Source organism: Lissotriton vulgaris, chromosome 7 (assembly GCF_964263255.1).
Source record: "Lissotriton vulgaris chromosome 7, aLisVul1.2, whole genome shotgun sequence".
NCBI classification, from domain to species: domain Eukaryota; kingdom Metazoa; phylum Chordata; class Amphibia; order Caudata; family Salamandridae; genus Lissotriton; species Lissotriton vulgaris.
Window position 1 is genome coordinate 1,418,313,766 of NC_141695.1, and position 26,927 is coordinate 1,418,340,692.

A 26,927-nucleotide genomic window follows, 5' to 3' on the forward strand; every position below is an offset into this window, starting at 1 on the left:
GGTGGACGGTCATGTGGCTGTGGCAGGGGATGTTGAGGATGAGGTGTTCGGATGCACCCTGGATGTGTACAAGTCCTCCTGGAGTCTGGCTGTTGTTCCTACGTAGAGGGCGCTGCCATCGTTGACCCGGCTGGTGTCGTGGACCTGGGTGACTGTCTTTCTTGCCTAAGAGTGGATCCATCAGAGGATCATTTGCAGCATGCGGAGGGTATAGCAGCATGAGGTAGAGATGGTGTTGAGTTGCATTGTAATTGTGAGTGAGTAGTCTACGATGAACACCAGCTTGCGTGCGTGGCCACTGGTTGCTGGTGCGCTGCAGAGGCCGGTGGGACACAAGGAGTTGTCCCAGCCATAAGGGGACAATCCTCAGCTGATGACCTCAGTCTTGTCCAAGTCCAGCCTCAGGTGGCTGATGTTCATCCATTTGTCAACGGACCGCATGCCTTCTTGAAGGCTGGATCTGGGAGTGGCTGGGTCTTTACAGAGGGTGAGGAGCAGCTGGGTGTCAATGGCATAGGACATGAGGATGAGGTCGTGTGCGCATGTGATGGTGGAGAGGGAGGTCATGGAGACATTGAAGATCGTCACGCTGAGAGATGAGCCCTGGGGCGTGGGCCAGAGGACCCCAGTATACTACGTGCTGAAGGGGGGAGGCAGACTCCCTGGGCCTTGCTGGTGAGGAACTTGGCGATTTAATCCTGGGCCCACCTCTGGATCCCAGTGTTGGAGATGTGTGATTTGACAGTGTGGTAGCACATGGTGTAGAATGCCGTTGAGAGGTCATGGGGGTGAGGGTGGTGTTCTCATCATTGTTGAGCAGGGTCCAAAATGTCATTGGTGGTGGCAATGAGGCCAGTTGCAGTGGTCTTATTACTGTGGAAGATGGACTGGGGCGGGTTGCCTAGAGGTGTTTGCTTGGAGGGAGTTGGTCAGTTGCTCATTGACTGTCTTCGAGATGACATTTGCCGGGTAGGGAAGCAAGGTGATGTTCCAGGAGAACCTGCGGTCTTGCCGTCCGTTGTTTAAGAAGGGCCTGGGTCTCTGCATGCCTCCAGCTACCATGGAATGTGGCGTACTCAAAGGAGACATTCATGACGTGCCGGAGGTGGGCTTCAAGGATGGGGTATGCTGTGATTGAGATGTTGTGCGGGAAGGGTCTTGCTGGAGAGCCGGAGTGGATGGTGTACATGAGCCGGGTGGTATATTTGCTACTGACGGAAGTCCAGGACCTGAGGGGGGAATGTCCCATGGATAATAGCGTGTCTTCCTCTGTGTTTGTCCACGAGCTTGCAGTGGTACAATGGTGCGAGGGATTCCCCTGGCCTTGCAAGGGTGGGATGTCTTTTGGATGGAGAGCTGGCGTTAGATAGTTCACTCATGATGCTGATGAGCTCCTTGTTGGTGCCTATGCCCTACCTGAAGGATGTCCTCTTGTCCGTGTTGATGATATGGTGATGTCTGTGTGTGGCGGGTTTCAGGGCTGAAAGGTAACTGATGGTTGATTTTTTCGCAAGGTATGCACAAGAGTCCGGCTAGATCTGTATGAGTCCAGTATGTCTGCCTTGTCCCAGGTGGCTTAACTGTTGCTATGCTTCACAGGAAAGTCTGCCAATGTGGCAAGAGTGTTGGATCAGTCGCTGATCCAGTGTGTGAGGTTGCAGGGAGTGGCAGTGGCGTTGGTTGGAGTGTCCTGGGCGAGGGTGCCACACAGCTCGTCTGTGGTGACTTAGATAAAGCATCTTTGGGGGATCTGTAGCGGAGTGTGGGACAGTGTTTTGCTTGTCAGAGAACTGGATGCAAATATTGATGTACCAATGAAGGATGGTGGTGTGGTTGACCTCCAGCCAGAAGTTGCTGTCCCCCAGCCACATGTAGTCTGTGGATGTGAGGGTCTGTGTGCTGATGTATTTGTTGATAGCTTAGCGGAATTGTGGGTGGAGGCCTGGAGATCTGTAGATGACTGTTAGTCTGTGGGTGGTCAGGGTGTTGGTGTGAAACCTGAAGTGTAGGTGCTTGACAATGCTGAGTGTGTCCTTGGTGTTGTATGTGACTCTGAGGGTGTACTTCTGAATGAATTGCAATTCATCCTCCGGGATTGATGGTCGGTCCCTGCAGGTGATCTTGTATCCGTCTGTGATGGCAATGTTGAAGTTGTGTGCTGAGGATGTGTTCAACTAGGTTACTATAATGAAGGCGATGTGTGGGGCTGTTGTGTTGAGGAAGTAACAGAGTCAATGGCGTGCTGGTGGACGGTGGACGGAGCGGGTGTGGAGTAGGAGGCACATGACCTGGTTGTACGGACATGGTCTGGCAGTGTTGTGTAGGCAGTAGGAGTTGCACACCCAGCATGCAAAGCCATTGTGTGTGCGCTTAGGGGTTGCCTGATAGCAGGTGATTGATTGTCTGGTGTTCATTGCTTGGAGGGTGGCTGGAGCATGAGTCTGTTGTGTTGCTTGGGTCATGCAAGCACCAGAGGGTCTTGCACTGTGCACGTTGCAGGCACTGACCGGCGCTGACGGTCCTGCCTTTGTCACAGCGTTGGTGCGACAGTGGCACAGACAAGCTGCTTCCTGCATCAAGAATGGGTGGAGGGAGGGAGGATCATCTGGGAGGCATGTGTGTTGCAGAATCAGGGCCCTCAGTGGAGCGGTGCCGCAGGGGAGGCAGCAGCAGGAATGCGTGAACACGCTATGGCGGCAGGGGTGAGAAACTAGGCAAAAACTAGCACACAAAGACAAGGAGGTTAGAAAGCCACAGTGTATGGAAAGGAAGGAGTGTCTGGTTACTCATGGGTCACTCAGGATGAACAATAACCAAAAATGACGGGCACAGGATCAGGCTCCAAAAGGCCAAGCTGCGCATAGGACACACAGGGTCAGCAGGTGTTGCCTGCCCGTTGTGGGCAGCAAGCAGCACAAATACATACACAACCAAGTACTTCATGCACAATAGGGATCATTAGCCATGAAGTACTGCATGCATGTTGCCAAAGTACACATACTCCCATATGCACTATCTTTGACAGTTATGCCATAGATGATGCATGCAAAGTGGCAAGAGATCTGAAGTGACAAAGATTAGGCACATTGTACTGTGGTGAACACATTTACTACACCAACGGATCAAGTATGTGTTTTTGGCCATGCTGCAGGAGCCAATGTCCATGGCCAGTGCCATTGGTCTGCGGAAATTTACAGTAATGTAATGAGTCTACCTGTACTGCTGGTGATCCAATGTGCACAGGACTGCCTGTGACTGTCAGGGCCTTAAATCATTTGAAACGTGCGATGCTCAAATGGGTCCATCTCCCGATAGCCCCTTCGTCTGAGTAGAAATGACAGACTCAAAATGGTGATCAGGCGAGGGAAGAAAAGGAAGGGAACAACAGGAAGGGAGTTCTGGAACAAAGGTAAACAAGCATAAGGATTCTACACTTCTTGTCACTGAATCACAGAATACCTCAGGACCTATACTGTAACAGTAATACCTGTAAATGAAAACAACAGCCACTGTATCCTAGTTGGGATCACAGTAATGAAAGTGCTAGTGGATCTGAGGATCGAACAATGACATTACTACACACTTACAAAGAAGGCAGTTCCATAGGTTTCCATGTATTTATGTGAAGTGAAGTAGTGTGGCTCACTGGTTAGAGGCGGCAGACCCGAGAGCAGAGGACGGCCCGGGACCAGGGTTCGATTTCCGGCGCGGCAGGTTTCTGGACCAGGGTCAGCGGACTCGATAATTCTCTCGCCTCGGTGCCCACTCTGATCAGCGATCACACTCGGCAACTCTGGGCATTAGCTTGCCTCATCTTCACTAACGGCCCCACCAGACCGCCGGGGATGCCTGGTCTCACCCTGGAGATACCCATTAAGGGACCATCTCTCAGGGAAGCCAGGAAGGGTTTCCCAGCGGTCAAAGCGCCTTGGGACCCTACGGGTAAGTAGTGCGCTATATAAATGCCAATACATTTACATTTACATTTAGCCAGCAGTTATTAACATACCCAAAAAAGTCTTAAGAGCCACGTACCTGGGGAATTGGAGCTTTCTTCTGGATGAGCTCTACAAGCCCCTGCTGTGAAAACAGAGATGAACAATCCACATGAATTCATATAAAGTTGATGAAACACCATAACACACCAAAGATAATGTTGTACGAGTTGCAAAATAAATGGCCAATATTATGATCCTGTTCGAAGGATTGTGCAACTAGCACACGGATCACAGGAGAAAATTAAAAGGTAGCAGAGTATTGCAGCGATATGAGGGGGTATAACGCTCTGCAGGCTACTTCAACAAAATTAAAGGCATGCAGTAATCCAGAAATTCAAAGTGTATAAATAAAGTCCAATAAACAGAAATTCAAATGCGCTGCTGCGCGTCTCACACAAAGCCAACAATCCGTAGTTCCCCCAGGGAATCAGTGAGGGTCAAGAAGGGAAATTACACAGCCCCCACAAGAGCCTTGAGAAGCTTGTCCAACGAGGGAGGGATTTAGATAAACACAAGGATGCCCCACAAGAGCCAGTCATCGGCTCGTCCAACTGGGCTTTGAAATGCCAAACATAACAAGGTGCTGGGCTGGAACTCAACAGAGAGTAATGAGGAGTGATGGCGCAAATGCACCCCTACCGTGACCAGGATATGCAGCACGCCACAAGAGAATCCTGGAATTAACGGCACCCTACTGGTGCCACGGAAGCGTTTACATTCGCTTCCACGCAACATTGTGACGTCATCAGCGCCAAGTTCTTGGCTTCATGGGAAATTAAATTTCTCATCCACTTACCGAGAAGGCTTGCACCGCAGTGTTCTCCACCGACCCTGAGGAAGCGACTTGATAGTGACATAACATACTGGCACAAAGGGCAATGCATCCATACGAACAGACTCACAGGACAGTTGACAGAACATGTGGGACATACCCTGTCCCCCACCTTCACAACATGGATGTTGGAAATCCAATTGTACGGGCACACAAGATTAAGTGGATGGGCCAAACATATCCTGCTGCACACAGAGAGGCTGCAATTCCCCATAGAGCCTGTTGTTGTGATGTCCTAGACAATGTCAACCCGTGGCATCCACAATGTGTCAGGGGCAAGGTTTACACACATTGATGCCTTCACCAGAGTCCACACTTCAATACAGATGACTGTCACAAAGGGTGATTGTCATGTCATGGGAGTGGTGCAACATGTAATTTGATCCATGGTGATGAGACATGTATGGATGGTACTACAACATGCACAGAAACAGTTTCCACACATTCCCAAAGCGTACCAACACCAAAAAGCCTGTTTGGATCTCTTACCCGAACTGACATTTACACATGTTGGTGCATGGAACGCTGATTCACCCACGTTGCAATCATCATGAGGAATAATAGGAGGACAAAGATGACATGAGCAGACAACAGGCACAGCAACCTGGGAATGACAGACACACAAGTAAAAATCTTTGCAATAGACATGGGCAGTTATGAAACATGAACAATGTAAGACACATGCAAATTTCAAAGAATGTCATTGGGCATTACTGTGTGGCCTGACATCAGCACTAGAGTGACACATCAGAACACACATCAAAGTCACTCTGCATACAGTCAGCTGGACACACACATTGCAACACATGCCACTCAATGCTACAAGCTTGCTCACTCATACCTAGTGACTCACAATTATGAGAAGAAGTTGCGTATGAGCTGACTCTGGATATCATCCTCCTCCTCCTTCTCATCACTTGCATCGTGACCAAGCACGTGATCCTCAACGGGTGGATGTTCCTGCTCCTCAGGATCCACGATGAGTGGCACTGCCTTCTCAACTGCCATGTTGTGCAGCATGCAGCACACAATAAAGATCTTACAGACCTTGTCCAGTGCATATGGGAGGGATCCGCCGGTCTTATCGAGGCACCGGAATCGGCTCTTCAGGAGGCCAAACGTCGTCTCAATCACTCGCCTGGTCTGCCCGTGTGCATTATTGTACCGCTGATCTGCAGCTGTTCTTGGGTTGCGGAGAGGTGTCATTAGCCATGGCATGTTGGGATATCCCGAGTCCCCCACATAGATACATCAAGTAAATAAGTTTGTCAGGAGATGCCGTTAGAGCAAAAGATACTGAAACACACAGGACAAACAGAGTTTACCCTCCAACAAGACATGCCCGCTCGTTGCGCAGCTGCAGCATCATTTGTGGCACCCTGCTTCACCTCATGATGAATGCATTGTGTGCCGATCCTGGAAAACGTGCACAAACGTGGGAAATCAGCATGTTAGGAAGACACACCACAAAGAAATGTATTGAATTGTAATGATTACGGTTGTGGTAAGCCTGCTCCTGTGCCTGTGGTGGCACCAAAGCCACATGTGTCCCATCAATGGACCCAATGACATGTGGCATCCCTCCCAGGGCATAGAAATCACCCTTGACATCTCTCAACTCTTCAGGAGTCGGAAATTTGATTAATTCATCAATGTGCTCCAACATGGCTACTAAAACATCACGCAGGACACGACTGAACATCGTCTGTGACATTCCACCAACATCAGCTATGGTTAATTGAAATGTACCTGTTGCAAAAAAATGAAGGGCTGCCATCACCTTTATTTTGGGGGTCAGCGCAGTAGGATACCTGTGTTGCGGTTGGAGATGTGGTGCCAGCTTGTTTGTCAAATCCTGAATCAACTGTTGAGTGAATCTGTAATGTTGAATGCAGGCACGTTCCCTCATCGTAGCCAAGTCTGGGAATGGCCTTGGTAGAGGCAGTGCCCTGCAGGACATATTTGGGAATAATGGATATTGACAGTCAGCCAACATCAATGGCAATGTTTATAGCACGTGCAAAACTGCTACTAGACATCAGGTCACTATGGAGTCTGGCGTGTGCAATACATCCAGGACACATATGCCAGCTTGATGGCACTCCTACGAAAAGCAAGATACACCTGTTGATTGACAAATCAACATGACATGCACTGAAATGAGCTACTGGGCCGGTCTGAGTGAACAGCCCGAGATATCACCGGAGTGACACACGTCACAATACCTGCAGTGGAAGGTTGTTATTCCATACAGACAGCTGACTGCAAGGCACACGCACCGGTCACATGGAATGTCAAATGTACATATCAAACATATTGCGATTAAGGTGTACACGTGACAACAAAACAACACAGCCATTGACACGACGCAGACATGTATGCCTGGGGAAAGATGATGTCTGATGCACACAGACCCAACAGCTGTGGAAATCCACATATGGCATGGTGTGCGTAGATGTGAAACCATTCCCATCTCAACATGGACCCATGTTAGATGCAGCAACAGGAGATGCAGTTGACGGAACACAAACAGCAAGCTCAATATAACACATGACACACACCTGACATAGTCACATTGGGTCATGCTGAGCGTGACATGTCAGTTGACAAAGTGCCCCAGTCCCTGGCATCAGGAGACTGGTGCCGAGAGTGATGACTGTGCCATCCCAATGTTGCTGTGCATGACAAAATCGGACTAATGATACACATGTGACAAGTGTCAAGGTGATATGTGCCACATAGTACCCCATCATACATGACATATGTCCACAGTTCATCACACTTCGATTGTGCAACAAGATTAGATGCCCTGTGTTATGTCACTGGCTGCCACACCTAGGGCCTGCACATGAAAGAATGCAATGACAAGTACTTGTTGGACATTCTTGTGCGAAACGTACTCCTGCATTCGCAAAAGCGTGTGAAGAGCACCGTGTGATACGCACCGTACCCCTGCATTCGCAAAAGCATGTGAAAAACACTGTGTGATAGTGATATGTACCGTACCCCTGCATTTGCAACAGCGTGTGAAACGCACTGTACCCTATCAATCGCATCAGCATGTGAAACGCACTGTACCCCTGCTTTCGCATGAACATGTGAAACGCACCGTACCCGTGCATTGGCATCAGCGTGTGAAGTGCACCATGTGAAATGCACCGTACCCCTGCATAGGCATCAGCATGTAAAACACACCATGTGAAACACACCGTACCCCTGCATTCACAACAGCGTGTGAAACGCACTGTACCCCTGCATTGGCATCAGCGTGTGAAATGCACCATGTGAAACACACCGTACCCCTGCATTCGCAACAGCGTGTGAAATGCACCGTACCCCTGCATTCGCATCAGCGTGTAAAACTCACCGTACCCCTGCAGTGGCATCAGCGTGTGAAACGCACCACGTGAAATGCACCGTACCCCTGCATTCGCATCAGCGTGTGAAATGCACCATGTACAATGCACCATACCCCTGCATTGGCAGCAGCGTGTGAAACGCACCATGTGAAATGCACCGTACCCCTGCATTGGCATCAGCATGTGAAACGCACCATGTGAAACGCACCATATCCCTGGATTGGCATCAGCGTGTGAAATGCACCATGTGAAATGCACCGTACCCCTGCATTCGCAACAGCGTGTAAAACGCACCGTACCCCTGCATTGGCATCAGCTTATGAAACGCACCATGTGAAACGCACCGTACCCCTGCATTAGCAACAGCGTGTGAAACGCACCGTACCCCTGCATTCACATAGGCGTGTAAAATGCACCGCACCCCTGCATTCGCATCAGCGTGTGAAATGCACCATGTGAAACGCACCGTACCCCTGCATTCGCAACAGAGTGTGAAAAGCACCGTACCCCTGCATTCGCATCAGCGTGTGAAACGCACCATACCCCTGCATTCACCTCAGCGTGTGAAACGCGCCATGTGAAACGCACCGTACCCCTGTATTCGCAACAGCGTGTGAAATGCACCATACCCCTGCATTGGCATCAGCGTGTGAAACGCACCATACCCCTGCATTGGCATCAGCGTGTGAAACGCACCATACCCCTGCATTGGCATCCACATGTGAAACGCACCATATGAAATGCACCGTCCCCCTGGATTGGCATCAGCGTATGAAATGCACCATGTGAAATGCACCGTACCCTTGTATTGGCATCAGCGTGTGAAACGCACCATGTGAAACACACCGTACCCCTGCATTGGCATCAGCGTGTGAAATGCACCATGTGAAATGCACCGTACCCCTGCATTCGCAACAGCATGTGAAATGCACCATACCCCTGCATTGGCATCAGCGTGTGAAACACACCGTACCTCTACATTCGCATCAGCGTGTGAAACGCACTGTACCCCTGCATTCGCAACAGCGTGTGAAACGCACCGTACCCCTGCATTGGCATCAGCGTGTGAAATGCACCGTACCCCTGCGTGTGAAACGCACCATGTGAAACGCACTGTACCCCTGCTTTCGCATTAGCATGTGAAACGCACCGTACCCCTACTTTCCGGGCGTGTGTGCGTATCGTATCACTATTGTAATGGTGCCATACGCGTGTGCGTGAAGCGAAACGTACACGTTTGTGAATCTTAAAATTACTTAGGGGACACATAGGGGACGAGTCGTAGGCCCTGAATGCATCCTGGGAGTCATGGATACTGAGTTTTGAGTAGCTATGTGTCCAACAGGTGTCATGCAAAAGTCAGTTGGCCCAAAAAATACAATGTTGCTAAATGATTGTTGAGCTGAAGCTCAAGTTTTAAACGATGCAAAGGCGTGTCAGAGCTGTATGTTTCAAGGGATTGGAGTAAACGTACGATGTGAATGATTCTGACCTATCACTCTGTACTCCTCGAACTGAAAGCCCCTCAGCAGCACTGATTTGAGGCAGCATGAACCCCTGAGAGTGCACTTGCCTGCACAACATTGGAGTGGACCACACTGCTCCTGTCTCTGCTTCCTCTGGCATATCATGGCACGTACTATGGAGAGGGCCCCAGCCTTCACAAAGTACTAGAACCAGGCCCTGCTGGACAGCATCCTACCACAGTACAGCAAGCTGTATGGGAGACCGGAGGAGCAGGTGAGTGCTCACTCCACTACCTTTGACTGTGCACCTGTTGTGTGAGTGTCACAACAGGCCTTGTGTATTGGTGGGACAGACGTGCAATGTAGTTTGGAGTGAGTCCCAGGGGGTGCACATGGTGGTGTCTCTCATGCAGAGCATGATGTAGTTCATGTGTGTTCACTCCTCACTTGCATTGTGCTTACTGTGACATTCACTGCATAGTGAATGACACATTCAGCCGTGCCAGACCTTGGTGGCTTTATTTCCAAATGTCCTGAGGTGGAACAGTGGTCCCCCAGAGTGACAGGTGACTGTACTCACAGATGTTTATGACTTGAGTGGACCTGTGGTGAGATTGTTCAAATGATGAGTACAACCTCATGGACATTGATGTGTGTGAATGTGCCTTGTCATGTGGGTGAGTGTGTATGTGATGTTTTGCACCACTGCTGCATGGTGTATGCAGCAGCTCTACCCATCTCATGTGACAAGTAGGCAGTGCTGTGTGCCTGACTTGCAAAGCTGGCACAACACCTGTGACACCCCAGTGGCAAGTGGCACATGTGCAAAGTGAGGGTTGTATCCGCTGTTGTCAGTGACAGGCGAGTGATCTGTGCCAGGGTGTGTCTGTCTGGTCTGCTGAGGGTTCTTCAGTGGAGTGGGATATGTGACTGCTTGGCACGTGCTGTCCCACACCCTGAATTTGCATGTGGTGCCTAGTGTGTGCAATGATCAGTGAGTGTGTTGCACCCCTTACACCATCTCTTGGCTTTCAATGCCATGTAGTGCATTGGGGCTTGCACTCAGGCCAAATTCACATGGACAATTATACAAGTCCTGTCAGCATCCTATGCCCTGTTCACATTATCAAAGATGTGCAAGTGTGTGTCTCTGGAACATGGAGCAGGTGTAGTGATGTTGTTTCACTGTGTCTTCCTGACAGGTAACTGCCTACGAGAAGGGGTAAATCTGGCGGGACATAGTCAGGGCCGTCAAGTCTGCGGGGGGCCCTTACCAGCGCCTAAGGAACATGCAGAGGAGGTGGCAGGACATCCGGTGCTGGACCCGGCGTATCGCCCGGGTCCAGCTGAAGTTGACACCTCTACACCGGCATGGTGGACGCCGTCACCTGACCCCCCCCACATGCTATGTGTCCCGGCAGTGGTGTTCCCAGACCTCGATGGGCAGTTACAGGAGAGACAGCAGCAAGGAGGGGGTAGGTACTTGGCTGTTTGTTGTGTTGTGTGTCACCTGCTTTTTGAAGTGCTCTGAAGCCTGGCTACACTCCCACAGTTGGGGGGCCAGCTCAGACAGGTTATATGTGCAGGGCCTTTTCACCTCCGCATAGTCACCTGGTGCTCATTTTCATCCCTTCTCCTCCTTAACATGTGTCACCTGGTCTGTGTGTAATCACATTTGCACATGTTCATCTAGGGTGCAAGAAAATCAGACTGCACATTGATTTCCGCATCATGTGGGAGGGTGGTCTGTGACATGTGTTGGGACCTTGCCTGTGCCATGACCTGTGTTGGGGCTCCATATTTGTTGGCACTGATGATGACTCTCAATGTAGGAGTGTAAGGTTTCAACTGCACGCCCTTGCAGCATGCATGACCTATGTAGTGTCTTCAGACATAATGTACATCAGTGGGAGATATGCATAGTGCCATGACGGTTGCTCATGGTACAGTCAGCTCATTCCAGACCCACGGATCAGTGTGCCCACTAGAGTCCTCTGAGACACCCTGGCCTCCTAATCATGTGTGTCATCCAACACGGTGCCCATTCTATGTGGGTTCAGCATGGGTCTGCCTCTGTGGCATTGGTCCCTGCCATAGTTTGTATTTTTCCTGTGTCTGCTACATGTGTCCACTGGACAGGGATACAACATTTGGCCTGTGCGTACTCACACTGGGCAGTGCCGGTGTGCCTATTCTCAACAATCTGTTGATGGTTCTTTGTCACAAATAATTATTGCCAGCCCCACGAGGTGATGTTGGGTTACTTTTGGAATTGTTGCTGCACAGTTGTTGTAACCCCGATTCAGAGGTCTCACTTCTTGAGTTGTATCAATCACATTGACTGAGGTGTGGGGGTGTTGTGCGTGAGAGGTCTACATGGGCCTGCCTGATTTAGCCTTGCCAGGTCTGACCTGTGGGTGAGAATTGGCTGAACAATGATTCACCATACATTGCCCCTGGGATGGTGGCCAGCGATTTCATTTGGAGCTTTGCAGCCTATGTGGTTTTGTTCCAGACATGATTCAGACTCATATATTTTTGCCACATGTATGTAGTTCAGATGCAATGCTGTTTTGTCTTTGTGTGCAGACATCTGTGTCAACATTTTACCTGGGGATAAGGGTGTGTTCACAATGCAGCAATGATTTTGTTCATCACAATTGCAGGCCTATTAGCTTAAGCATTGTCCTGAGTTGGGACACGTGTGCCAATCCACATGACAGCCAGTATGTTTTATGTGCAAGCAACTGTGTCATCAGGGAATAGATGCCCATGTGAGGACTGACATATTTGAAGTTGTGTCACATAAATGATAGTACCTTGGCACTCACAACACTTGTTAAAAGTTGTTCATGTTTAGAATGTGTTAATATGACGAATTGTGCAAATAACACTTATGTGCCTGCATGATAGATGTCTCACAAGGTAGTGCACACAAAACGACATTTCCACTTTCATGTAAGACGCTGGCACCTTTTCAAAGAGGCCAGTGTTAGCGATAAATGGTGTGCCTTTATCTCCATATACATGTTCCCACAGTGGTCTTGGGGTTTTGAAAGTCCTTTGTTGTCGATTATACAAACTAAGGAGTGTCAAGACATCAAGACCTCAGTTGGCCCATGTATATGGACAATCTGCAACGCCATTTGTTTCTAACAGTGTTTTATTTTGAAAGGTGCCAGCTTTTTCAATGAATGAGGACATGTTTTATAGTGTGCATTTCCTTGTGAGACATCTTTCATGCAGGCACATAAGTGTTCTTTTCTCAAAATGGCAAATTACCACATTCAATACATGTTGATTGTGTAAAGTTTCGTGAGTCCCAAGGTACCAACATTTATTTAAATGTAATTTTTGACCAATGTACTTACAGGGCTCTGAGTGTGGTGACACATTGGGGAGTGATGTTGTTTAGTTTGCCCGGAGGGGCACCACTACTGTTTCTTTCTTGGTGAATAAGAGGTGGCATCACTTTATTGTATTGATCTGCTCTCCTGTAAACAAACACTAGCTTCTCTGTGTATTTCTCTTTCAAGTTTTGGCCTGGTGTGTTCTTTGGATCATTGTGTCCAAGTAGCATTGTGTCTATATCAACTGGGCAGTACAAGGCTCAAATATGTGCAGAATTATCTCGCTGTAACTCATGATGCATGGCATGATTTGTAGTGTGACCTATTGATTTTGTGATCATGTGTCAGATGTGTACAGGTGGCTGATGCATTTCTGTTTCTTCTCCTAGCCCACAGCATCATCACCCGAAACTGGAGGAGACAGCTGCACGGACCAGGAGGAGGGACCAAGCCACAGTGCCACCAGCGTGGAGGAGTCAGAGGGAGCCAGTGGCACGGTGGGTGAGGGGAGTCAGTCTGCAGACCTGTTGGAAGGCGACACATCTTACCATGCCGATGGATCCGATTATGACTCCCAGGTGGAGTGGGAATTTCCAGCAACACCGGGCAGAAGCACCGACTCTGTCCCCGCCCCAACCAGCACCATCTCCACCCTCCCAGTTGCTCCTGTCCCTTCTGTCCATGCAGCCCCCCATGTCTCCTTCAGCCCCGGCACCGCAGCCCCTGCCCCTGTCACCCCTGCTGCCCTCAGTGCGGAGTCTGTGGACTTACTCCGCCAGTTACAGGTTGGGCAGACATCGATGCTGAATGCCCTCCATGCCCACACACAAATCCCGACACAGTTGTTGTCTTTCATGGAGGGCATGTCAGCAACGATGTCTGACCAACGTTGGATCATGCAGTCCATGGACTCAACACTGACGGCAGCAGTTTCCCTCCTGCAGCGGTCCATCCCCCCCTCCTTCGGACCCATCCACACTCCCCTCTCCCATACCTGTCCTACGCACACACAGGAAGACACCATTTTTTTTTAAAATATATTTTTATTGCAGGAATTAATCAAAGATACATGTTGGTCCACTGTAAGGCAATCAGTGATGTAAACACCGGCAATGAAATAATACTAATACACGGCCATTTAGCCCACAACCCGGAGGTCGGGTGGCGTTTATGTTGAATCGATGCATGTGGGTCCAGCGGACTTCTAGTGATGACCAGTCGTAAATTAAAGGTTCACTTCTGCTTTTCTAAACAATAAGAAAAATTCCCCCCCCCCAATTAAACAAAACACCCCCAGAGGATTGAGTCCCAAACCTTTAGTGCAATAAGTCTTCAATGCAATCGGAAGCTTACAACGCTTCCTCTACCCTCTATCCACCTCCCCCCTCCCACCGCGCAATTGGTGAACTGGTAGACGTGTAAAGAGCGTGTGGTAGGGGACATTATCTTTCCTGACAGGAGTACCGCGTCATTAGTACTCTGCGGGGACGTAGGCTGTTCACCATCATCACTATCGGTGTCACTGGGTATGTTGTGGTCGTGCATGGCCTGCACCAATGTCTCCCATGCCTGTGCAGATTCTAGCGCCTTCTCATTCTATTGCCGCCTCGCCAGCTGATATCTCAAGGTGCTCTCGCCCTCAGCCCATTTAAGAAGTTCATTGCGCCATTTAGTGCCTTTTGGACCAACCCGTGCCTTCCAGTGTCTGGTTATTTCCCGCTTCGCCAGGAGTAGCCCCATGTCGATAAATTTACTAGTAACTTTCTTTTTGGGGGTATGTGGAAACCAGTGCAGGATCCCCACCGCAGCGTCAAACTGTAGGGACCTTTCAGTGACCCTGTTAAGGGTGTCCCCTATCAGCGTCCAATACGAGGACAGAGCGGAGCAGGACCATAACATGTGAATGAGGTCAGCCCCAAGCGCCTGGCATCTAGGGCAGGTTTGCCGTGTCCGAGGCGAAGTATTTCTGTATTTTCTCCGTGGTCAGGTAGGCGCGATGCAGTATGTAAAAGTGGACCAATTGGAATCGAGCGTTACGCGTGCTCTTCCAGGCCCGGCGCATCAGCTGGGCCCACGTGGTCTCCGGTATGTCCTTCCCTATGTCTGCCTCCCATCGGGTCCTGAGTGTGTCCAGTGGGGGTAGCCGCTCATTGACCATCCTGGAGTACAAGCACGTTACGCCTTTGACCGTCCCGGCTGCCATCATGACATATTGACACACCGCTGACGTCTGTGGTTCCTCAAAACCATTCTGCCAGTGCGTCTGGAGTGCTCTCGTGACCGCCGCATGAAGCAGGAAGTCGCCCCGGGGGATGTCAAAGCGGTCTAGAACCGCCTGGAAAGGCATCAGCACTCCATCCTTGTAAAGGTCGCCTACGAGTTGTATCCCTGCGTCCTCCCAAACCCGTAGCTGCGACCAGTCGCCACCATGCGGGAGTGCGGTGAGCATCCCTAGTGGGATTTCTGGGGCGTAGGGGTGTTTCATTCCCGACTTGCGGTGGACCCGGTTCCAACGCGATCGTATTGTGCGTTCCTCCTGTGTGAGGTCCATCATAGCCAGCCTCTGTTGTAGTGCAATGTAGGATAGAACGTGTCTGGGTATGCCCAGCCCCCGCTCCTCCTCCGGGCCACGAAACTCCCGCGCTATCTCCTGAGTGTAGGTCTGCAGTTGGACAGCAAAGTAATACGTTTCAAAGTCGGGTACAGCCAACGCCCCCTCCGCTTTAGGTCTCATTAGGGTCTTAAGCGCCACTCTGCAGCGGCCAGATCTCCAAAGGAACAAGAGGAACAAGAGTTCAAGTTCCGGAAGATGGTTGGCGGAATCCAGACCGGAAGCGTCCTGAAGTAATATAGTAGCTGAGGAAGCGCCACCATCTTCAGTAGTGCAATACGTCCCGCCACCGATAGTGGCAGGGTGGACCAGAAGGACATGCTGCCCTTTAACGCCTGGACCCATCGGGAAATGTTGCCCTCAAGGATGTCAGCAGGGCTATGATAAATGTACAGCCCCAGATATTTAAGGCAGCTAGGCGCCCATCTGATCGCCCTGGGAGTGTCGGGTTGGGGCTCTCCCCCGCGAACCGGAAACAGGCAAGTTTTCGCCCAATTCACCCTGAGGCCCGACATCTCACAAAAAGTAGTGAGTACTGCGTCGGCCCCGGCCAAGGCCTCTCCAGGATCCTCTAGGAAAAGCAACAGGTCGTCAGCATAAAGGGAAATGTACTGCTGCCCGACAAGGTCCGCAATCCCCTGTAATAGGCCCCGGTGCGGATCGCCAGCGCCAGGGGTTCCACCGCGAGCGCGAAGAGCAGCGGGGACAGTGAGCACCCCTGCCTCGTGCCTCGTCCACTGGGTATTGTTGGGAAATCAGCTGGCCTGATTGCACTCTAGCCATCGCCGAGGCGTATAGCACCGCGGTCCATCACAGGAACCCTTCCCCCAGGCCAAAGCGACCAAGCAGTCTACGGAGGTATTCCCATTCTAGGCTGTCAAAAGCCTTCTCTAGGTCAATCGAGAGGATCATGGGATGGGGGCCTCAACGTGGTCCCCCTCCAACAGGCGGAGCAGGGGGCGGATGTTCATCGTAGTATTATGCTTGGGGATGAACCCCGCCTGGTCTTTATGCACTAGGGAGCCCATGTGGCCCAGCAACCTCGAGGCTAGAATGCTGCTCAAAATCTTATAATCGACCGTAAGCATCGAGAGCGGCCTATAAGACGCCGGGTCGTTGCCCTCCTTATTGGGTTTGAGCAGGGGGACCACCAGGGCTTCACGCATCGAGCCAGGTAGGTGCCCCAGGCGCTTCGCCTCCCTATAGACTATCAAAAGCCGTGGGGCCAGGAGGTCAATGTAGGTGGAGTAGAACTCCACTGGGAGTCCATCCAGGCCTGGGGTCTTGTTTCGCGCTATCTTTTTAATGGCGCTGCGAATCTCCCCCAGCTCCACGTCTCTCCCCAATTCTTTCGCCTGATCAGGCTCCAGGGCGGGGATTGGTAATTCATGTAAAAAATCGTCAATAGGGGTAGTGTCCGGTGACATCCTGCTTCGGTATAGTCCCTCGTTGTAGCGCAGAAAGCAACCAAGGATCTTGGGTTGGGTATAGACCTCTACGCCCTCTGCAACTCGCATAGCCACCGTGGGAGAGGTACGCCTCGTAGGGTTGGCCAGCCAAGCCAGGAGTGCTCCTGATTTATCACCCTCAGCAAGTGACCTAGTCAGGTAAGCCTTGTAGTCAAAACTAAGTAGTCGTTCAACTTCCACAGCTACTGCTTCCCTCGCTGCCGAAGTCTGTTGTTGAAGCTCCGGGCGGCCTGGGCGGAAGAGCTCCATCTCGCGGAGTTTCTGATCAGCTTTAGCTAGGTCCTCCAGAAGGACCCGTCGCATTCCCACCTTCTTTGTAATGCAATAGCCCCTAACCACCACTTTAAATGCATTCCATTCAATGGCCCTCGCCCCAGCGGTGCCCTCGTTCTCCGTGAAGTACTTGGCGATTCGGTCTTCTACTTCACTCCGGAACACCAGATCTTCCAATATCTCCGGGCGTAGTCTCCAAGTTGGAACGCAGGGGGTACCCGGAAGCCACCTAAAGTCGGCCAATAGGGGATTGTGGTCGGAGATGGTCCTCGCCAGATACTCGTTCCGTCGATCCCAACAATCCATCCAACCGCACGTGCAACGCGTGCATGCTGGAGAAGTGGGAGTCTCAGGCACGTGGGTGCTGGGCTCGCCATATGTCCGTCAGTCTCCACTTAGTCTGCCATTCTAATCTACCCTTGGCTACCCGGTGGGTTGGAAAGTCCGGAAGGGGAGGGTGAGACCTGTCGAGATCGATGTCCACCACCGAGTTGAAGTCTCCCCCTATCAAGAGAGGTCCCGATAAGTAATGGGCCAGAGAGCCCGACAGGGCAGCCAAGAAGGCGAGCTGGTCCACGTTAGGCACATAAATGCAGCAAATGTTCAAATCCTTTCCCCCCAGTTTGCCAGCAATGGCCACAAACCTCCCCTCCGAATCTACAGTGTGTTTAGTTACCTGCAGGGGAACCCCGACCCGTACCCAGATCAGCGCGCCCCTAGCATAAGCTGAGTATGTGGTGTTGTATACCTGCCCTCTCCACCTACGCTGCAACGCCAATCCCTCTGACTTGGTAAGGTGTGTCTCCTGTAGTAGCGCAATCTGTACGCCTCTGCGTACCAGGTAAGCGTGGACCTTATGCCGCCTGGACATGGAATGCAGGCCTCGTACATTCCAGGTGATGCACTTCAAGGTGGATAAATCAGCCATTATCCCATGGTATCTCATCAAGCCTCCCCCAGCAAAGCTCAAGTACAGTTAAGCACAGTATAAACCCCGCACCGATGGCGAGTCCTCCCCCCAACAACAACAAAACATCCCCCGAACAATATCCCCCCCCACCCTCCCCAGAACAGGTCCCAAATAGTACCATCCATTTCCCATCCAAACTGCACCCACAGAAACCCCCCCCAAACTAACCTGACGGTAGCCACCGCAGGCATGCCTTAAGGGCAAGCCGGAGGGCTGAGCGTCGACAGGGGGTCTCCGCACCTCAAAGCTACTGAAGTGCGATTGAGCCCTGAGTTATGAGGGCCGAAAGAGGGTGTGACCCCAACCCACCTAAAAATCAGTTATCCATCAGTTCCCACAGAGATTCCCCCCCAACCGGAACTGGCTCACCCGAAATCATCCCTGTCCATCAAGCAGGCCCTCTGCCGTCTCTGGGGTTATCACAGAGAGGTTCACGCTATCAATCTCAGAGTCCTCCGTGTCCGTGTGGCCTCCACCCCCGCCAGGCTCCGAGTCTTCAATTATGGGTCCACCTTGGGAGCCTGACATACTGGATACCATCTCCAACACCCCTCGCCGTTCTGCTGTAGTTTCCCCTGTCGAGGGTCGACCAGGTCTACCTCGGCGATTCCGGATCCTTTTAGACCTCCGCTGTAGGCCTATCTCCGAGGTGGTCTGGAAGGAGGACCCAAAGCCATCTTTGCCGGCTCTGTATAGCTCAAGCCAACTGCACGCGTCCTCCGGGGTATCGAAGAATTTGGTCGTGCCGTCCAGGATGATGCTGAGCCTTGCTGGGAATAGCAAAGAATACTGGATGCTCTCACTCCTCAGTTCTCGTTTGATCGCTAAGAAGGAGGCTCGCCTCCGTTGGGTCTCATAGGTGTAATCTGGAAAAATGTTCACTCGACTGTTTGCCACCTGGTATGGCCCATTTTGTCTGGCGGCATTGAGAAGTAAATCCCTGTCGCGGAAGTGCAGTAGCCGCGCCACCACCGGGCGTGGGGATCGGCCCTGTTGCGGCGGTCTGGCCGGCAACCTGTGCTCCCGTTCCAGAGAGTAGACGGAGGAAAGCCCCTCGGGCGCCACCACAGTCCTAAGCCAATCCTCCAGATAGGCCACCATGTCACCACCTTCAATTTTTTCCGGTAGGCCCACCACGCGGATGTTATTTCTTCTATTGCGCCCTTCCGCGTCTTCCGCCCTTCTTTCCAGAGCATCTATGCGGGACAGAGCGTCTTTCATGGCGGCGGCTAAAGTTTTTTGTGCGGGTTCTAAGATTCCCACTGAGCTCTCCACTTCCTTGACTCTGTCCGAGAGCTTGCCGTGGTCCGCCCTGAGCAAGCCCAGGCTCGTCGCGACTTGGGCAATGTCTTTTTGGAGGGCCGATCGTGTATCAGTGATCGCCGCCAAGATCCTGTTGAGTTGTTGTTGGAGGTGTGGGCACCCCGACCTCCCCGAATCCAGTCGATCATCTTTATCAGGCACCTCCACATCCGAGGCGGCCGGAGTGCCACCCTTAGTACTTTTCGGCTTCACCATTGTGGCCGTGGTCTCCAGTGGGGGACTCAGTGGACGTCCAGCCAAGGGAGGGTCAATCAGAGTGCCTCCGGTTGTCGCCGAAGGATCCGTGCCGATGTGGGCCGCTGGTCGGACCCCAGTGTAATGGCAGGAGATATCTCAACTATTCGTACACCAATTGCACAAAGTTGGGTGTTCTCCCAAAAGGGTTTGTCCGTCCGCCGAAAATGTAGGAAACCAGTGGGACTTCGCAGGCTTGGCGAGGTCGCCGGGATCAGGTATCAATGGCGTCCATCGTCGATGCCACGTGGCGCTGGCACCCAACAAATTCTTTCCTCTGCCAGTCCACGGAAGCAATAGGGCGGGCGGGGGCCAGCAGCCCCTCTCCCGGAAGCAAAAGGGTGGCAGGGGGAGGGAGAGGGTTCACTACTAGGCAATAATGCACCGCCGGGGTCTACGATCTCCTCGAGGCACCGTCGCCTCTGCCACCGGCCGCAGGCCTCGCCGACCACCAGGTGACTAGTCCGAGCTCCGTCCAGCCACTTCCGCTGTCCCTCAGTTCCTGGGTTGGGCTCAAATCTCTCCCAGTGTGGTGCAAGTAGACACACACGCTGCCGATTCCGAGGGCCAAGAAGGTGTAGGACCGTGTCGCTCTGAGCAGGACGACGTGTCCGGCCGCTCCCTCTTCCTCTCGAGGCCTCATGGCGCAGTTAGGGCTTGGCCGAGCGGCGGTCCCGATGGGCACCGCTTGGAAAGTTCGCAGATATCTCCAGTCGCCCAGGCAGTCAGCACTGGCGTCGCCCCTGCAAAGGGGAAAGGAATAAGAAAGTGTTGCCGAAGGCACCGGTCCTCCTAGGCCCACGGGTCGCTTCATGACCATGGAGACGGAGCAGGCACCATCTTGAGCTCCGCTCCACTCGCCCCGTGGGGTCTCGTTCGCCTCGAACGGGCCTCGCTACAGGTCTCCAAAGTCACCTCCCGGTTCAGCACCCACAACGCTCATCGATTTGGGGGTCGGGGCGCCCGTGTTGCCCAGGAATCAGGATTAATGGCAGCTCGATCGCGGAGCCGAGCGCTCAGGCGACCTCCACCATCGGCGCTCAAGCCACGCCCCCCACACAGGAAGACACCATCACGCACCCCAACAGACACAGGCAGCACACACCCACATATGGCGAAGTGCACACCTCCTGGCACGCACACTCAGGGGGCTGCAGGCACACACACAGGGACTGGGGTTAGACCGCATACACGCAGCCAGAGTCACAGTCCACAACCCTCACAGCCCTCTCCCTCCACTCCCATAGTGTCCTCGGGTGCAGGGGTTGGTCTGGACGAACTGGCAGCAGTGTGCAGCGCAATGTATCTGTACCTTTGGCGCTGCACAAGCCACTGAGGAGGATACATCCACCCCTGCACCCACCACACCTACCCTTCCCACTCCTGTCCCTGCGGTGCCTGGTCCTGCCCACCGATGATGCCCCCCAAGGGTCAACATCTCATTAGCTACTCCATGTGCAAGCAAGTTAGGGGTAGACGGCCTACCCAACGTCCCCCTACAAGGACATTTGTGTGGACTGGCCTTTGGCCTTATTTGAGCACAGACTCATTTTTGCACATCTTATTTTTTCCCACTGAATAAAGCCTTTTATTTTACGTTCAACACTATTGCATTTCAGGAACTTGATGTTGGTAATGAGGGGCCTCAAGTTGCTGTCATGGTAATGTTTTGGGGTTCTGAAAGATGTTTTTTGTTGATGGTCATGAGGTGGACCATGGTATCTGTGTGCCATCACAATGTCTCTGCAATTAATCATTGGTTGTGTGTGTTCAGTTTGGCTAGATACATTGTCCCAAGGAGTGTTCCTTCCTCTGTGGCACCTGACATCTTCACTGCAGACAGTTGCACAATTGTTGTACTGACATGTGTGCACATTTCCTTTTTTGATGACGGTTCCCTTCAACAATGGCCATGCCTGCTCACAGATGTCTACTGCTCATTCATCTGTGCCATGCTTGCAACTCACTGTACTTATGTTTTGAGTATGTACAAATGCCTTCATGGACACATTCACCCTTTTTACCAATATGCATGTGTGTACTCACAGCCTAACCCTATGTTGGGAATTATTATGCAGGGTATTTGGGCACATGACTCACAATTTTGTGCATTATATCTAAGGGGTTTCAACCCTATTCCTTCCATGAGAGAATATATCTTGGTGGTCTGACCACCACCTGGACATTCATATCAGTCCTGGTATGTGTGTGACAGTGTGTGTTCCCTTTTGCTCTCTTTGTTTGGTAGGCTGTTACATCTCTATACCCTATTGTGTCATGATGGTAGGGTGTGTATTTTGCCTGCAGCCTCCATGGGTGGGTATGCATGTGGAATTTTACATCACACCCACATGTGGTGTGTCACGTGAAGAAAAGTGTAAAATGACTCACTCTCCCCACCAGGGATCTATCCAGTAATTTGCATAATAAAGCAGGTAAGGAATTGACAGCCAATCTGTAAAATCAAAAGACATCTTTATTATTATTATTATGAGGCTTCGTCGTCCAACCGTAGTTTTACAATTGAAAGAGGGAGCCTGCCTGAGCTTTCTCAGGCAGGCCTTTTATACAAAAAGTTTGGCCCTAGGCTCACATTCTTGCTGACGAACACATCATTGTAGGTCGCTCCCATGGTACCATAACAAAGCAGGCTATAATTATGAATTCCATTCTACTTGCCCAAACTGACCAACCCATCTTCCATCATGAACATATGTCAAACTTCACATATTTTCCTGTGCAGGCCGGAGGAGCTCACCATAGATCTGGTTTCCTCCCCATCATATAAACAGTCACCTCCCCATTGTAAAAGCCCAGAAGCAGAGAAACAGAGCCAGGTGTGGAAGATAGAAATGTAGGATAAGGGATGCTTGTGGGTCATAAACAGGCATGGCTACTGTATTCGGCCTTCTAATCTTGCTCAGGCCAATGTACACAACAAGTTGCTCAGATCTTTAATATAGATTGACTAGAGGGCATGGACTGGTTTGGTGAGGCCAACATCACGTAGGCAGATTCAGCCTGTTCAGGTCAAATGGGAGTCAGGAAGAACTCAAGCTAAGGAATACGTGTCCTTTAAGAATCATTGGCTCATGTATATGCCTATGTAAAGGGCAACAACTAAAATGGACGCTTGTTCACAACCTAGAGCCTGTGGGCTCAGAATGAATTTGCCAATAACTCCTGCATGCATCATTGTATCGTGATGAAAATACACAGGCATAATGTCCTGATCATTACCGGTCTATTGATACCAAATTCGTCGTGGTATGATGATATTTTCTGCACGAGTGTTTAGGCCTTGGTACACCATTATGGCAGGGTCCGGAATTTTCAGAACCACAGACGCCCCTTTTGCCCTTATATAGGCAATAACCTAAACCCATGTCAGTCTGAATCTAGGTCTATACTTATCAGATCATCAAAGGGGTTGCTGTAGTATTATCTTACTACTTAGCAACTCTCTCGGGACAAGTCTTCTTACACACGTAGTGGTACAAAGGCCATATATGGCAGGACCAAATAGTGAACACCTCTATCTGTAGTGCGTGGTATAAGATCACCCACCCAACAATTATTGATGTTCTAGTGTTGATGTAGAAGCTGTACAGAAGGGTCTATCAGTAAACTCTGGCCTAACCAATGTATGTTCAGGTAAAATATGAAAGTCATGTGAAGAAACAGTAAAGAAAGAGTAGGTTGAGAAGTTGGTGCAGACGTAATATAATAACTAATAGAATACATAAAAGTATTAAAATAGATAAAGCTACACCACACTTGGAGAACAATATTCTATAATTTCGATTTTTCATCTCTTGCTTTTTATCGTCATTCCTCAATACAATCTCCATTTTCTAATGTCGCTCACGCGATCTTGATAGAGTACTTCAGCTGTGATTATTAGCAGGTCATAGGGACACTGCAAGTCCTGCAGGCCTACTGCCACTACTCAGGTCACAAACTGAACCGTTGGTACTCCTACGTGACCCTGCAACTGGCAAATGGTAACCAATCAAAAATTTAACAAAAAACCATAATACAATTTCAGAAAAAGCAAGAGAAAAAGAAAAACAAAAGTCAAATGCAAAATACTTGCACAATCCTAAACAAAAAGCAAATCCTAGAATTTAATAACATTTTATATAGCTTCCTATGCATTTCAGTAATCTATTATATGTTCAAGTGAAACAGTGGCATTCCTGATCAATGCTCTCAGATGAAAAAGGGATACACTTCCACAGAGAGACTTCATTCTGCTTTTACTAAACAGAATAGTACTTTAAAACAAATGCCAGCAAAGCAGCAAAAATTAGTTTCCAAACTCCAATTCTATGCAAGCTCACAGAAAATACCCAGAGTCCGTCAAAGCCTCTCCTTGCAGGCTTCTATTGTCCATCAAATCCGCTTCCAGTGTCTTCTTCGCGTTGGGCCTCTTCAATTCAGGCTTTTTCATGAGAAGACAATACTGTTTAGTACGAGTGCCCTCCGGGCAAAACACTCACAGCTCACTCGAAAGTCTCAATGTCTTAAAACAAATGCACCAGTGTCTCTTCTCTGTGACACCTCAGGAAATGTGCTCTTCATTGATCAAGGGCACAAAACATCTTGTGCAGAAACAAGCACCACTGAGAATCAACCTCTCAAGATCAGTAGCTCCTTTCAGACTCCAACACTCATCATTTAGTGTCAGAGGACGATCAAGCTGCTCTTCTCATGGGCACCGGAATGTAGTGCCTTTTCCAAACTTGGATTCTCAGGTGCACTGCCTTTCTGCTGGAGCAAAGGGAAAAGAGGTGTGTGTGGGGAAAGGCCAAAAACTCAGGCCAAGGGGGTCAGGGGACCGCGCGCTGTCAGAGGTTCAAGCACATGACAGTTTGAACAAATTGCACAAAGTGGATGACAGTCCTGCCATCAAAAGCAGGGATCCTTCGCATCTTTGCACTGAACTTCTGAGGCAAAACAGAAAATCAGCTCCTTTTTTTTCTTTTCTTTTCACAACGCCTTCTGATGAAACAAATGGCTTGCTTAGGAGGTACCACTGGAGGCACGCTGATGATCGCTGTCCATGCTGATGACCGCTGCCCACGCTGCTGATTGCTGTTCACGCTGCTGATTGCTGTTCATGCTGCTGATTGCTGTCAGGAATTGCAGGGCCAAGAAGTCTGTAGTCGCCTGCCATGTTTACTGATGGGGAGTGGGTTTAGTGTTGATCACAGGTCTGCAGGGAATCACTCTTCCTTTGACTCTGGAAGATCCAGCAGGACCCTGGTGATGTAGCAAGTGTAACACAATTGTTAGTTTCCTTCAAATCAGATATAAAAACAGTTAAGCAAGTGGCCTGTAATCTGCAAAGGAGTGGCAATACACCATGGGAACCTAAATGGATGCCCTCACACAGTGGCATTGTCTAATGGGGTACATTATTTAATGGGGTAAATACATATTCTCCTTAATGATGAAGCCTAGGTGTTCCTAAACTCCTTATCTAGAGCATCTCAAATAGAGCAATGACATAATACACATTATCAAGGACATGAAGAAAAGTCCCTTTTTAAAACAATGTGCATCAAGTGCGCTATGTAATACAAAGGCTAATGATCAACTGTGCAGACAAGAGGACAAGAACTAGAGAGTCCTGGTATCTGCATGATTAGAACACATCTTATTAAAAAATTGAAACAGCAGAAACAGAAGGGAACTGAAAAATTAAAAATAGACATAAAAATATGCCGTACTAAAAAGAATGTAAACTTGAGATATCTCCTATTGAGATGAAAAACTTGTATTGGGTCATTTAACCAGGCTATCACTATCCTGACAGTCAGTCTGAAAAAGACATTTGAAGTGGGCCTAAAGTAAATTCTTGAAAATTAGTCTCATCAATCAAAAGGGAATGTATGTGGAACATGAACAATACACCCATAATAATAAATGGGCTGACTGGTGAAAGGAAGATGGAGAAGGGAAAAAAAAATGGAAGTAGGACACAACTAAAATCTTCAATAACTAAACATGATGCAACATTGGTCAGGGAAAAAGCAAAAAGAAAAATCTATAGGAAGGACAAGAGTTTGCTTGGGTGGCCTAAGGCATGTGACACAGCACCAAGAGCACGGGGATACATGAAAAGACCAATGTTACAGAATTTTAACTCTACCGCTGACAATCTATACCCTACACGATAATTCTAACTAATGTTCAGTTGTCTCTTCAGCGAAAAAAATGAATCCATAGGCTTATTCAGGAATCAAAAAATGCGATAAAAAAATGCGATATCAAAATTAGGCCACCTTTAGTCACGGATCTATAATTCCATCCTTAGGCCCAATCAAGGATACATAAATGCAGAGCTGCCTGTCCTTAAGGAAAAAGGGCAGTTAAGTGACTAACAACGGATGGCAATCTATGATCCAGTATATCATTTTAGTTTTCTTAAAAAAATTATTACAGCCAAATTTAGGCGTGCACTGGAAAAACTGCTGCCTTACTGCTCACAGTATGAGATCCATATCTGTGAAATTTATCTTAATACAAATTCATCCAATTTATTGTGAAACAATGCATATCGTCATTAAGCCATAAGATATACTTGCTGTATATCAAGCACAAGGAAAAACAGCCCAGACAAACAAACAGCATATATGAATAAACGGTCATGCATAATACCATGGCACATGCCCTTCTTTTGACAGCAGGGCATCAGGTAATTGATACCCTGCAGTCAACTATAATGTCGCTGTGTCAAATAACGCGTTTCAGTGGACCAAATGTACAAATGAAACATAAACACACACATTTTTTCTTAAAGAAATTACGCAAAAAAAAACATTTCTCTTCAACCAGCCAACTCACGTGTCTTGTGAATTAATCCATGAATTATCTGTAGGAAGAAGCAGAAAAGATACACAACACACACATTTCTCATAATACAACATAAATTTTAACCCTTTTTATCAGACTACAAAACATGGCACAACGTGACATACAAAAACTTTTCATTACTTACCTGTAACCTATTTTCCATGTACCTTGCAAAAACGCC